This window comes from Eptesicus fuscus, chromosome 7 (genome assembly GCF_027574615.1).
Source record: "Eptesicus fuscus isolate TK198812 chromosome 7, DD_ASM_mEF_20220401, whole genome shotgun sequence".
Taxonomy (NCBI): domain Eukaryota; kingdom Metazoa; phylum Chordata; class Mammalia; order Chiroptera; family Vespertilionidae; genus Eptesicus; species Eptesicus fuscus.
In genome coordinates, this window is record NC_072479.1 from 90087959 (window position 1) to 90100126 (window position 12168).

A 12168-nucleotide genomic window follows, 5' to 3' on the forward strand; every position below is an offset into this window, starting at 1 on the left:
GGTAGAGTAGAATGTGTGGTAAATGAAAGGTCCTCATTAATAATGTCTTCTATTTCTCTGCCACTTTATAGTTGGTCTATTTTGACTTAGATTCTCACAATATGTGTGATAAGTAAGGGAGTATTTATCTTCTCCATTTTACCATTAAGGAAAATGAGGATCATGGAAATCAAATGACTTGTTCAGAATCATAAGTGCTAACAAATCAAGACTGGATTAAAATCTAGCACTCTTCCCACTCTACCAAGTTGTAAGCATTGCTGTTTGGCTGGATATAGAGATGTATGTGAATTCTTCTTAAAATCATTGGTGAAGATGGGACATTTGAAGGAGGTGAAAGTTATCTGAACTGTGTATGAGTATTGAATACTGTGCCACAAAATAAATATCTAATTGACTAAATTTGAACATTGCTCTCTATGAAGTGTAGACTTTTTAGCATGGGTCATCCTACCCAGTTCTTGGCAAATACCTTGCACAGAAACCTGAGTAGTCAGTCCAGGGAAAAATGCATGTATATCTGTAGAAGAATGATATTAATCAAGTCTGCAGAGACCAGGAGGCCAAATTATTGATTTACTCTGAGAAATATAAAATCAGGAAGGGCAGCTCAGTATCTTCCTGTGTGTATGCTACATGGACTGCTGTGGGTTTTTATTTATTATTTTTTTTACTTGTTCATAATTCTTCCTTTTCTTCCCACCTTTGTCATGATTAACTGAGGGCATAATATATTTACCTGCCCTCACTGACTTTGGGCATGTCCATGTGACCTGAGTTGACCAATGAAATACAAGGCGCATACTGGGTAAAACAACCAATTTTAAGGTTTAAATGTGCTTGCATGGTTTGACTTTACTTATGATGCTGCCCTGCATAGTGACAGGACTATGCTCAAGTTTGGTTCTTCATCCTGAGTTTTGGAATCAGAGACACCCAACCTGAAGTTTAAATTAGAGTAACCATACCAATCCAAAGATCTATAAGCAGGAAACAAAAGTTTGTTGTTGAAAGCTACTGTAATTTTTGCATTGCTTGTTATGGAGTATTATGCAATAATAGCTAGCCAATAGGGATGCTAAATCATAATCAGAAAGATAATGCTTGGGCATAGGAAGGGATCAGATAGTTCAAGGCCTCAACCTCACATATCTTCTCTATCTGCCATTTGGTCCAGATGGGATGATCACCTTCTCTTCTAAATGGACATTCCAATTATCAACTTCCTCTTCCTTTGTTGTTGTCTTACTAACTCCTCTTCTGATTAACATAGTCTTTTTTTCTCAATGGGAAGTTCTTCTATGTGAGTTCACCTATCTCTTTTATGTTTACTTTAAAGATTGTTATGTGGTGGTCTCCAGGGTAAATTATTAAGGGAAAAATAACACAATCCTGATCTGTGTATAGCATGCTGCCTTTCTTAAGAAAGGAGATTATATAAAAATCGATGTGGCTATTTGCTTACTTGTTAGCTAAGCAACACTAGAAAGATAGGGCAGTTTTAATAAAAATGGCTACTTATATGGATTGGGAAGATGAAAACCAGACTCCTTTAAGTGTAACTTTTAAATAATTTTGATTTTTTATTATATGGATATTTTACATATTTAACAAACAAAATTAATTCAAAGGATTAAAAGAAGATAAGCCCCCAAATGGAAATGAATGAAAAGAAATCAATCTGATTCTATATCAGAATGTTAACATAATCATACAGGAAAGGACTTATGCCACCTGACTTTTTTGTATGTTAATCCTCACCCAAGAATATTTTTCCATTGATTTTTAGAAAGAGTGGAAGAAACAAGGAAAGAACAAGAGAAACATTGATGTGAGAGAAACACATCGATTGGTTGCCTCCTGTAGGAGCTCCAATCAGGGCCTGGGCTGGGGAGGAACCTGCAGTCAAGGTACATGCCCTTGATGGGAATCAAACCTGAGACCCTTTGGTCTCCAGGCCTATGCTCTATCCACTGAGCCAAACTGGCCAAGGCATCCACCTGACTTTTGATCACAATGCAAAGACTGTTTATAAGTGGGGTACTAGTATATAATTAAAAACAACTATAAAGAAATATTAAACTTAATTTAGTGATTTTGTTCTTAGTAGTAGTAACATTGGCATTATAAATTTGAAACTAATATATAGTGTATAAAAAACAAAAAATGTTAATGTTTTAGAAACCAAGGTATTCTAATATAAATATAAAACCAAAGACATTAACAAAATCCTCTAATTTAAATTTAAACTGGAAAATATCAATATGAATTTGTAATTTCTAAACCACTAAGGGATTTAGAAACAATAATACTCAAATAGCAATGAGTACATTTAATACTGGATCTTGTCTTAAATTCTCCAGTCAAAGGTGCCAGAGCTCATTAGAGAAATGGCTAACTCCAGATTTGGGGCGAGGGGCAATATGAACAAGGGGATATACTGCTAGAAGACAAAGAAATAATCAAAGCCTAACAGTAGTAGGTCAGAGGGCTCATGAGCAACTCCATAGGGTTTGCACTGCCCCTAATTTGTGGTAATTTCAGCACCAAAAGAATAAAAATTGTAATTAAGTTTAAAACATTGAATAAATACCCCTATGCTCATAGCACCGCAATTTACAATAGCTAAGATTTGGAAATAGCCTAAGTAGTCATCAGCAGATAAGTGGATTAAAAACCTGTGGTACATCTACACAATGGAATACTACACAGCTGTACAAAAGAAAGAATGCTTACCATTTGCAACAGCATGGATGAACCTGGAGAGAATTATGCTAAGCAAAATAAGCCAGTCAGAGAAAGATAAGTATCACATGATCTCACTCATATGTGTGTGAGTATCTAATGAACAACATAAACTAATGAACAAAAATAGATCCAGAGACATAGAAGCATTGAACAGTGTCAAATCTCAGAGGGAAAGCAAGGAGGGTGGTGGGTGGGAAGAGATCAACCAGTGAACTTATATGCATATATGCATAACCCAAGGACACAGATAATAGGGTGGCAAAGGCCTGGGTTAAAGAGGCAGGAGTGAGCTGGGAGAGGTCAATGGGGGAAAAAGGGAATATATGTGATATGTTCAATAATAAAGATTTAAAAATAAATACAAGTCATGAATCCAGAGTAAGAGAGACAATATTGGAAGTGGCCATTCCATCAACTCTTTAAATGTAGTGATTTAAAAAAACACACACAATATAAATAATTTATTGTATGCATTTTAGGGAGAATTATAGTTTATCTCTGGTTGTTGAGGAAAAGCTCTTTAAAAAAAATCTCACAACTAAGTCTAGAAGAATGATGGGATTAGAAAAATCACCATTTTGCAGTCTCTGGCAAAATTTTTGACTTAGACAAAGATCATAAATGGATGAGAAAACAGCTTTAAAAGACATTTAAAGGTAAGCATGCACTGAATGATAGATGATATTATAGAATTATTGTTAATTTTCTTAGGTGTCATGGTAGAATTATGTTTATGTAGGAGAATGTGTTTATTTTTAGAAGCTGCTGCTGAAGTATTTACAGGCAAAATGTTATATCATCTGCAATTTACTTTCAAATAACCTAGCCAAAAAAAAAAAAAAAAGATACACATATATCTATACATAAAGCAAATATGAAAGAATATAAATAACTGTTGAATCTAGGTGGTAGTTATTGATATTCATTAGACCTAATATTCTTTCAATTATTCTATATGCTTGAAATTTTTCATAATATAAAGTTGGAAAAAACAGAGACTTATCTCATTAGCTGTTTTTAGTGATTTTAATGATTTTTAAACATCTATATTATTGACAAGCTCTTCTATTAGATTTTAGTCAAGCATAAACCAAATAATGCCACTACTAATCATGAATATTTCTCTCTTATAGAATTTATCTCTTTGCTATTAATAGTAATTTTTTCAGGCAAGATGAGCTCTGAGAGGATCTGTCCTTTAGTAACACTGGTTTGTGTTTTGTTTTTCGGTGACTGTCATGTCAGAATCCAAAAGAAAACCCATGTAGCACTCTTGTCACCACTGATCAAGTTTGAAAGAATGTCATGTGTCTTCTCTCAGAACTGTTTGAATAAGAGCCAGATTCCATGTAATAGAAAGGTTGCTTGAAAAACTAATACATTAGAACTACTATGCATCATTTTGGGATTTGAGGAAATGTACTGACTTTTTTCTTTTTTTTTTTTAATGTGTTTAGTACTCGAGTGATTTGGTTCAGGGTATCCAATGAGATGGAAAAAATATGAAAATTTATTTCAGAAACAAGGCAGATCAAGATTTATTTTTATACTGCCTCAGGGATCTTGGTGTGAGCCTGACATTAAATTCTGCCCTAATGAATATTTGTGAGCACGATGCATTAAGTAGAGTAGAAGAAACTGAATGGAGGACATCGATCCGGTGAATCTCTGTGATCCCTTTATGCAGTGATTTCTTGTGCATGTTCTGTACATGTGTGTGTATCCATATGTATTCTCTTTCAAATCTTCATTCACACCTCTCCCACCACTGCCCACTATAGCAGAATTTTCTCTCTCTCTGCCAATTTCCTTCATACAGCTGAACTCCTGCTGTCAGTCATTAAATACTCAAGCATTCCGGAGTCAGGGCTTCTGTCTTGGTATGACTTTCCTGTCACTGAGTTGGGGACTGGACTTCTTGAATAATATTGAATCTGCTGACATTTGGAAGGACATGGTTAGCACTGTTATTGGTGCCCTACTGCTTTGATTCCCCATCCCGCCCCCCGTTCACCAAAAGGGGAAAAACAATAAAGTTAGAACCTATAGGGTGGATAATCAGGAGTTTTCAAGTGAGACCTAACTACCTATAAAGAAAGGTACCATGAGGAAGACTCAAGTGGTAATTTTAATTAAAACAAATAAAAAAAAACCCACTTATTTAAGTAGAAAAAAAAGAAAGAAACTCGACTACCTTCTTATACCATAAATAAAAACAAACTCAAAATAGATTAAAGACTTAAATATAAGACTCAAAATCATAGAAGAAGACATAGGCTATAAAATATCTGACATTTCTCATATCAATATTTTTGTCTAATATATCTCCTAAAGCAAGTGAAACAAAAGAAAAAATAAACAAATGGGACTATATCAAACTAAAAAGTTTTTCCACAGAGAGGACAACCTACTGAATGGGAGAACATATTTGCCAATAATATATATATATTAAGGGGTTACTATCCAAAATTTATAAGGAACTCATATAATTCAACACAAATAAATAAATAAATAAATAATCCAATTTAAAAATGTGCAGATAACTTGAATAGACACTTCTCCAAAGAGGACAATACAGATGGCCAATAGACATATGAAAAGATGCTCAATGTCACTAATCCTTAGAGAAATGAAAATTAAAACCATAATAAGATATCACTTCACACTAGTCAGAAAAGCTATCATCCATAAATCAGTAGAGAAGTGTTTGCAAGGATGTCAGAAAAGTGAACCCTTGGGCACTGTTGGTAGGAATGGAAGTTGGAGCAGATACATGGAAAACAGTATGAAAGGTCTTCAAAAAATAGCCCATTGACACAGACAACAATGAGGTGAAGACCTGGGAGCTGGATAGAGGGGGGTATGGGGGGAAATAGGAAACATCTGTAATACTCTCAACAATAAAAAAAATTTAAAAAAAATAAAACAAACTGCATCATGATTCAGAGATCCCACTTCTGGGTACTTATCTGAAGAGAACAAAAAAACTAATTTGAAAAAACAATATGCACCATATGTTCATTGCAGTGTCATTTACAACAACCAAGATATGGAAACAACTTAGGTGACCGTTGATAAATGAAAGAATAAGTATATTACACACACACACACACACACACACACACACACACACACACTGAGTGGCCAGATTATTATGATCTCTGAATGCATAATAATCTGGCCACTCAGTGTATATCCTATATAATAAAAGGCTAATATGCAAATTGTCCCCTCCACCAGGAGTTCGAACAGCAGGCAGGCCAGCCAATCGCCCATGTCCCCTCCCCCTGGCCAGGCTGGCCGGACCCCACCCATGCATGAATTCATGCACTGGGCCTCTAATAAATACACACACATACACACACACACACACACACACTCTAATACACACACACACACACACACACACACACACACACACTGAGTGGCCAGATTACTATGAAATATTATTCAGAAATTAAAAAGAACAAAATCTTACCGTTTATGATAACATAGATGGACCTAGAGGGTATGGTATATGAAATAAGTCAGATAAAGACAAACACCATATGATTTCAATTATATGTAGAATAACAAAACAGCCTCAGATACAGAGAACAACTGATGATTGCTAGAGGGGAGGGAGTTGGGCAAAAAAGGTGAATGGGAATAAGAGGCACAAACTTCCAGTTATAAAATAAATAATCCACAAGAATGTAGCATGTAATTCAGGGAATGTAGTCAATAATATATTATGGTGACACATGGTTATTAGACTTGTGAGGATGGTATTATAAGGTATATAAATGTTGAATCACTATGTTGTACACCTGTAACTAATATTGTATGCCAACTACACTTTTTAAAAAGAAAAATAAGTGGCACAGGTTTTTATGAGCCTTCACGATGAAACGCCTGTACTCAATGGCTGTTATATAATGTATATGTGTATGCATTTCACCTTGGTAGCGGTATGTTTCTTAGAATTCATTCAACCCATTTTTAGTTGACTCGTATAAGATGGTAGCATTTATTAGTTCTCTCATAAGATTAGAACTATACTAGTATCTTAGAAGTGTCTCTACTTTGAAATTTTTCTCAACCCTAAGAATTAAGTTTCCTTTATCTTAATGCTTATCATTTTGAGTGAAACGAAGAGAGCCATGATCCAGAGTCTAGAACTAGGCTATTGAGTTCCTAGGGCAGGCACTAGGTCACAATGTGCTGGGCATTTTTACTAGCTGTCAGAGTGCCTGGTATATAGCAGAGCTTCCTCCCCACTGTACCCCCAAGCTTGAAGGAATGGATGAGGGCAGGTCATAACTCTTTGCACCTGATAGTCATGTGTTTTGCCTTCTCATCTGCTTTCACTGCTCTTTACCACTTGGAACTCCTGTCTGGTGCTCTGGATGTGTCTACTACTTTCTGGAACTCAGAACTGGCTACAGGGAGCCAGAATAGTTTCATTTCAAGTTTCATCTGCATAGAGAAGACCCAGGATGGGGGGGGGGGGAAGATGAGTACTTCATACCCTCTTTCCAAGACAAAAATATCTAAGAGTCGCCTGTTCGATCCTGGCAAATTTCCATCAGACCTTTGGAACTCAACATATCAAAACTGGAATCTACCATCTTCTCCCTTTCTCTCTATCCTTCTCTACCATGTTTTCTATCTGGTCAGATATAATCAGCATTCACCTGGTTGCCCTAGACCTGGAAGTCATTCTTCCCAGATGCTTCCTCCCTTCTTAATCCCTGCAGTAATTCAATTTCTGTTGATTCTGCATCCCAGGTATCCCTGGACCTACATTCGCTTTTCTTCCTGCACTGCTACTGCCCCTTTTTAGGGCTTCTTCACAATGACATCAGTCTCCTATTTTCATTCCAATAGGATTGGTCTTTCTGTAGTCTCCTTTATTCTATATTTCACTAGTTCATTTATTCAATAAATATTTACTAAGGATCTGCTATGTGCAGGAACTCTTCTGGGCATGGGGCAGTAAAAAAAACAAATGAAAATTTCTGCCCTTACGAATCTTAACTTCTAATGGGAAGAGTCAGGCAATAAAATACATAGGTAAATTAAATAGTATATTAGGAAGTGATCATTGTTAATAAGGTAGATAAGGAAGGGGGATATGAGTGTTAGGCAGGGAGAGGTGAAATTTTACATAGGGTGCTTAGGGATGGTTTTACTGTAAATGTGGCTTTTGGGAAGGGTCTTGAGAAGACTAGGTTGTGGCCCATGCAAGTATCTGGGAGACAGGTATGATTAAGAGGGAAGGTAGACCTGTGCCTCGTATTTTCCAGTTGTTGAAATGAGCAGAAAAGACAAAGAGACAGAGCAGTAGTAAGAGAGCTAATGGGAGCCAGAAAAGGAGGAACCTCTACATCTATAGAAGTAATAGGAAGGCCCTGGATTTCTATTTCTTTGAATGGGCAGCCCTTGGAGATTTTGAGCAGATGTCAGGATCTGAATTACATTTTAACAGGATGAGTCTGGCTGCTGTATTGGGAATGGACTGTAGGAAGTAAGGACGGAAGTAATTCAAACTGTTAGGAGACTGTTATAATACCCTGGGTGCCAGAATGACTTTATGAACATACATATCTGACCATGTCATCCTCTGACTCAAACTTCTCTAATGAATTCCCAGCATGAATAAGATAATAGTGAACCTCTTTGAATAGCTTCTAAGGTTAGTCATGATTTGTTACCTTCTTCCATTTTGATCTCATCTATTGCTACTCCTGACTCCTGTTCTCCCCCCCACCATTCTCTTGTCTGATTGACAGCCTGGTAAGTGCCTATTGAGTTTTCAAAGCACAATTTCATTGCTTCCTCCTCCATGAAGACTTCCTTGAATTTACCTATGTTTCTATCCTACATTTTATTTAAGCACCTGTTCCTTGTAATAATGTTTTTGGCTCTCTCCCCACTAGAATATGTGCTTCCTAAGGTTAAAGACTTTACTTTTCATCCTGTTACATAGAAATGGCCAAACATTTTAAATTAATGCCTTCAACAATGGAATATGTATGGGTTTTCTCTATATACAGTTCAAAACGGGAGTGGAAGAAGGGTGGGAGAAAAATACTGGATTTTGAGATCATGTGAGTTACTAGATTCTCTGCCCCCCCCCCCCATTTAGTTTTATAAAACTCCAGAGGTCACTGAAATCCTTCTTATTGGGTTGGCTGTCATCTCCCCCTTCCCTTTAAAACAATTAAATCCCTTTCTATTGTTCCTATAGTCATTCGTTCCAGAATCCCCCCACTAACACTTCAAGAGAAAAAGCAAAACAAAAGAAGAAAAAAAAACTTATCTAGCTTATACTTTATAATACACTGTGGTTATTTATTTATATATTAATTTTGTTGGGGGAAAGGATTGTCCTAGGCATTTAGGCTAGCACTTTTCAGGGTTGGATTAATATTCATTTTATTCAAATCTTCAAAAATGCTATTTTATAAGATTTAAGAAGTGCATATCCCCCAAATATCACAAACCATTTCCCCCCAAATGTCAGTTTCTAAAGTATTTCTTCCCGGCTATTCTGCATGTTTATTTTCTTTTTGCAGACCTCTCAGTAGAGACTGGAATTCACAGCATCTCCCCACAGTTTCCTCAATAACGTTCATTAAGATACCCTTTTGCCTCATCATGTAGATCGTTAATGAAGCTGTTAACTAATACTAGAGCTTCATTGATTCCTGGGGCAGGGCTACCAGACATCTCAGTAATGCGACACATCGCCTTTATCCTCAGCTTCTGTCATCAGCCCTCAGCTTTTAGCCAGTATAGGATGCTGGAGTCCAAATCCAATCTAATTTGAATTCATTTTGCAAGTAAGACTTTATTACTTACTGTATTAAATGTTTTTACCAAAATTAGGTTATGTCACATCTTCATTTTCTCTCTCTTCTTTATTAATCATGCAATTCCCACTCCTGTTAAAAAAGAAAGAAAGAAAGAAAGAAAACACACAATTAGGTTTGCCCAGCTTGATTCAATCTTAAAATCCAGGCTGCTTTTTGCCCATGGTTCCATTATAATCTAAATGCTTGCAGATGCTACCTGTCAGGGTCTCTGCCTTTCTTCTCTATGAATGCAGTGCCACATCAGCTTCTATCAAAACTTCACATCTCCTTAGGCCTCAGTTGTTTTAGACTGAAAGTCCCACCTGATTAATGATGCTTGGAGCTGGAAGTCTCCCCAGAGGCATCAAATAATGGGGTTTTCAAAGTGCTTTTCTCAAACTCCTGTTTGCCCAAAGATACCTTGGGGACCACAGGGAAATGATAAGGCAGGAGCCCAGAGGAGAGGGTTCCTTATTCCTGCTTTAATCAGAGCAATACAGTTTTTATCTGTCTTATGTATTAGTGTTCTATGCAGGGCTACCTCTAGTCCATTCAGAGCCTTTGTGTAAATTAGAAAAAGTCAGCCTTTCTCAGGGCAGACACAGACCCACAACAGGGTACCATGGTTTTGTATAACATTTGATTTCCCAAATGGGGTTCTAATTCCAAAAATGAAGTTGGAGAACTTTAACCCAGGTTAGCCTATGTAGTAACCCAAGCGGGGGGAGGGGGGGGCGGGAATCAACAAGACTAAGCTCTGGCTGGTGTGGCTCAGGGATTGGAGTGTTGGCCCCTACACTGAAAGGTAGCAGGTTTGATTGTCAGTCAAGGGCACATACCTGGGTTATGGGTTCGCTCCTCCAACCCGTCCATTGGGGTGCATATAGGAGGCAACCAGTCAATGTGTTTCACATCGATGTTTCTCTCTCCCTCTCTCCCTCTCTCCCTCTCTCCCTCTCTCCCTCTCTCCTTCTCTCCCTCTCTCCCTCTCTCCCCACTTCCTCTCTTTCTCTGAAAAAGCAATGGAAAAAATAACCTCAGGTGAGGATTAACAACAACAACAACAAAATCATCAAGGTGAACTTTTCACTATTCTATAACACGCCTGTGTATTCAGCTTCTTCCATCTTGAGTATATAAATATTTTTGTTATTTTCAGTGGTAGCCACTCTTGCCTTGAGTACTCATGTGTGCTCACAGATAAATAAATTTATTCAACATATATTCATTAAGTACTTACGAAGTCCATGTTCTCATGAAGCTTATATTCTAGAGGAAGAAGACAAGTGATAAACAAAATCATACATGAATGAAATGCCAGGCAGTGAAATGTGGTACAGAGAAAAATAAAGAAAAAAAGAAGGAGAGAGAGTCAAGGAAGGGGAGTACAACTTTAGGCATCTCATAAAATATTAACTCCAAGGGTTATTATCTCTCATCTTCTTTTTTTGTAGTTTTCTATGTAACAAAGTTTAAGACAAAGATATTCTTCTTCTCCACTTAGTATTCAGAACATACCAATCATGTCAATAAAAATATGTATCAAACATTCAACAATATTTAAATTTATTCAATAAATGTTACTGAATAGACACTGAAAGGAATACATGCAAACAAATAAGATGTGTAATAAAACATTTCCTGCCCTCCAGGAACTTGAAGTTTAGTGAAAGATAGGATACACATTTAACCAACTATAACATATTCATAATGAAATAACAAAGGTCTTTCAGAGAATAATGATTAATTGCAATTGGTAAGAGATGTTGGGAAGGAGAAGGTTTTAATAATATTAAAAAATACATTTGTATTTGTATTCAATACATAAAGATAGGTCAAATGAGCCAAGCATCAAAGATGAGAAGGGTTTTAGTGGGAAGTCAGGGAAGAGAAGGAAGGAGTAGAAATAAGGAAGCTATCCTGGTAAACAGAGAGTAGCTTAATGAGGTAGAACATGTAGTACGGGGCATAAGACCATGGAGGCATTGAATAATAGGCTAGGGAGTCAGGGCCTTCTTCCATAGGCAATAGGGGCAAAAGGCAGAATCCGAGAGATGAACAAATCAATCTAAAAGAGACTTGCAATTATTTTGTAACAGATATATTGTATTAGTCAACCTATTGACTAATATATTGAATATATAATACAAATACATTGTTTTAGTCTGGATTCTCCAGATAAATCGAACCAATAGGAGAATACGGAGAGAAAGAAAGGGAGAGGGAGAGAATGATTGAGATTAATTTTAAGGAATTGTTTATGTAATCCTGAGTACTGGCTAGTCTAAAATCTGCGGAGTGGAGCGGCAACAGGCTAAAGGGAGTCTGCTGGAAGAATTATCTCTTCCTCAGAAGTCAACCTTTTTTCTCTTAAGGTCTTCAACTGACTGGAAGAGGCTCACTCACATTATGGAAGATAATCTGCTTTACTTACAGTCTATTGATAGAAATGTTAATCCCATCTAAAAGGTACCTTCACAACCATATCTAGATTCATGTTTCATCAAATGTCTGGGTACCATATTGCCTAGCCAAGTTGACACATAGCATTCACCATCATAGACCTATTCCTACCATTTTG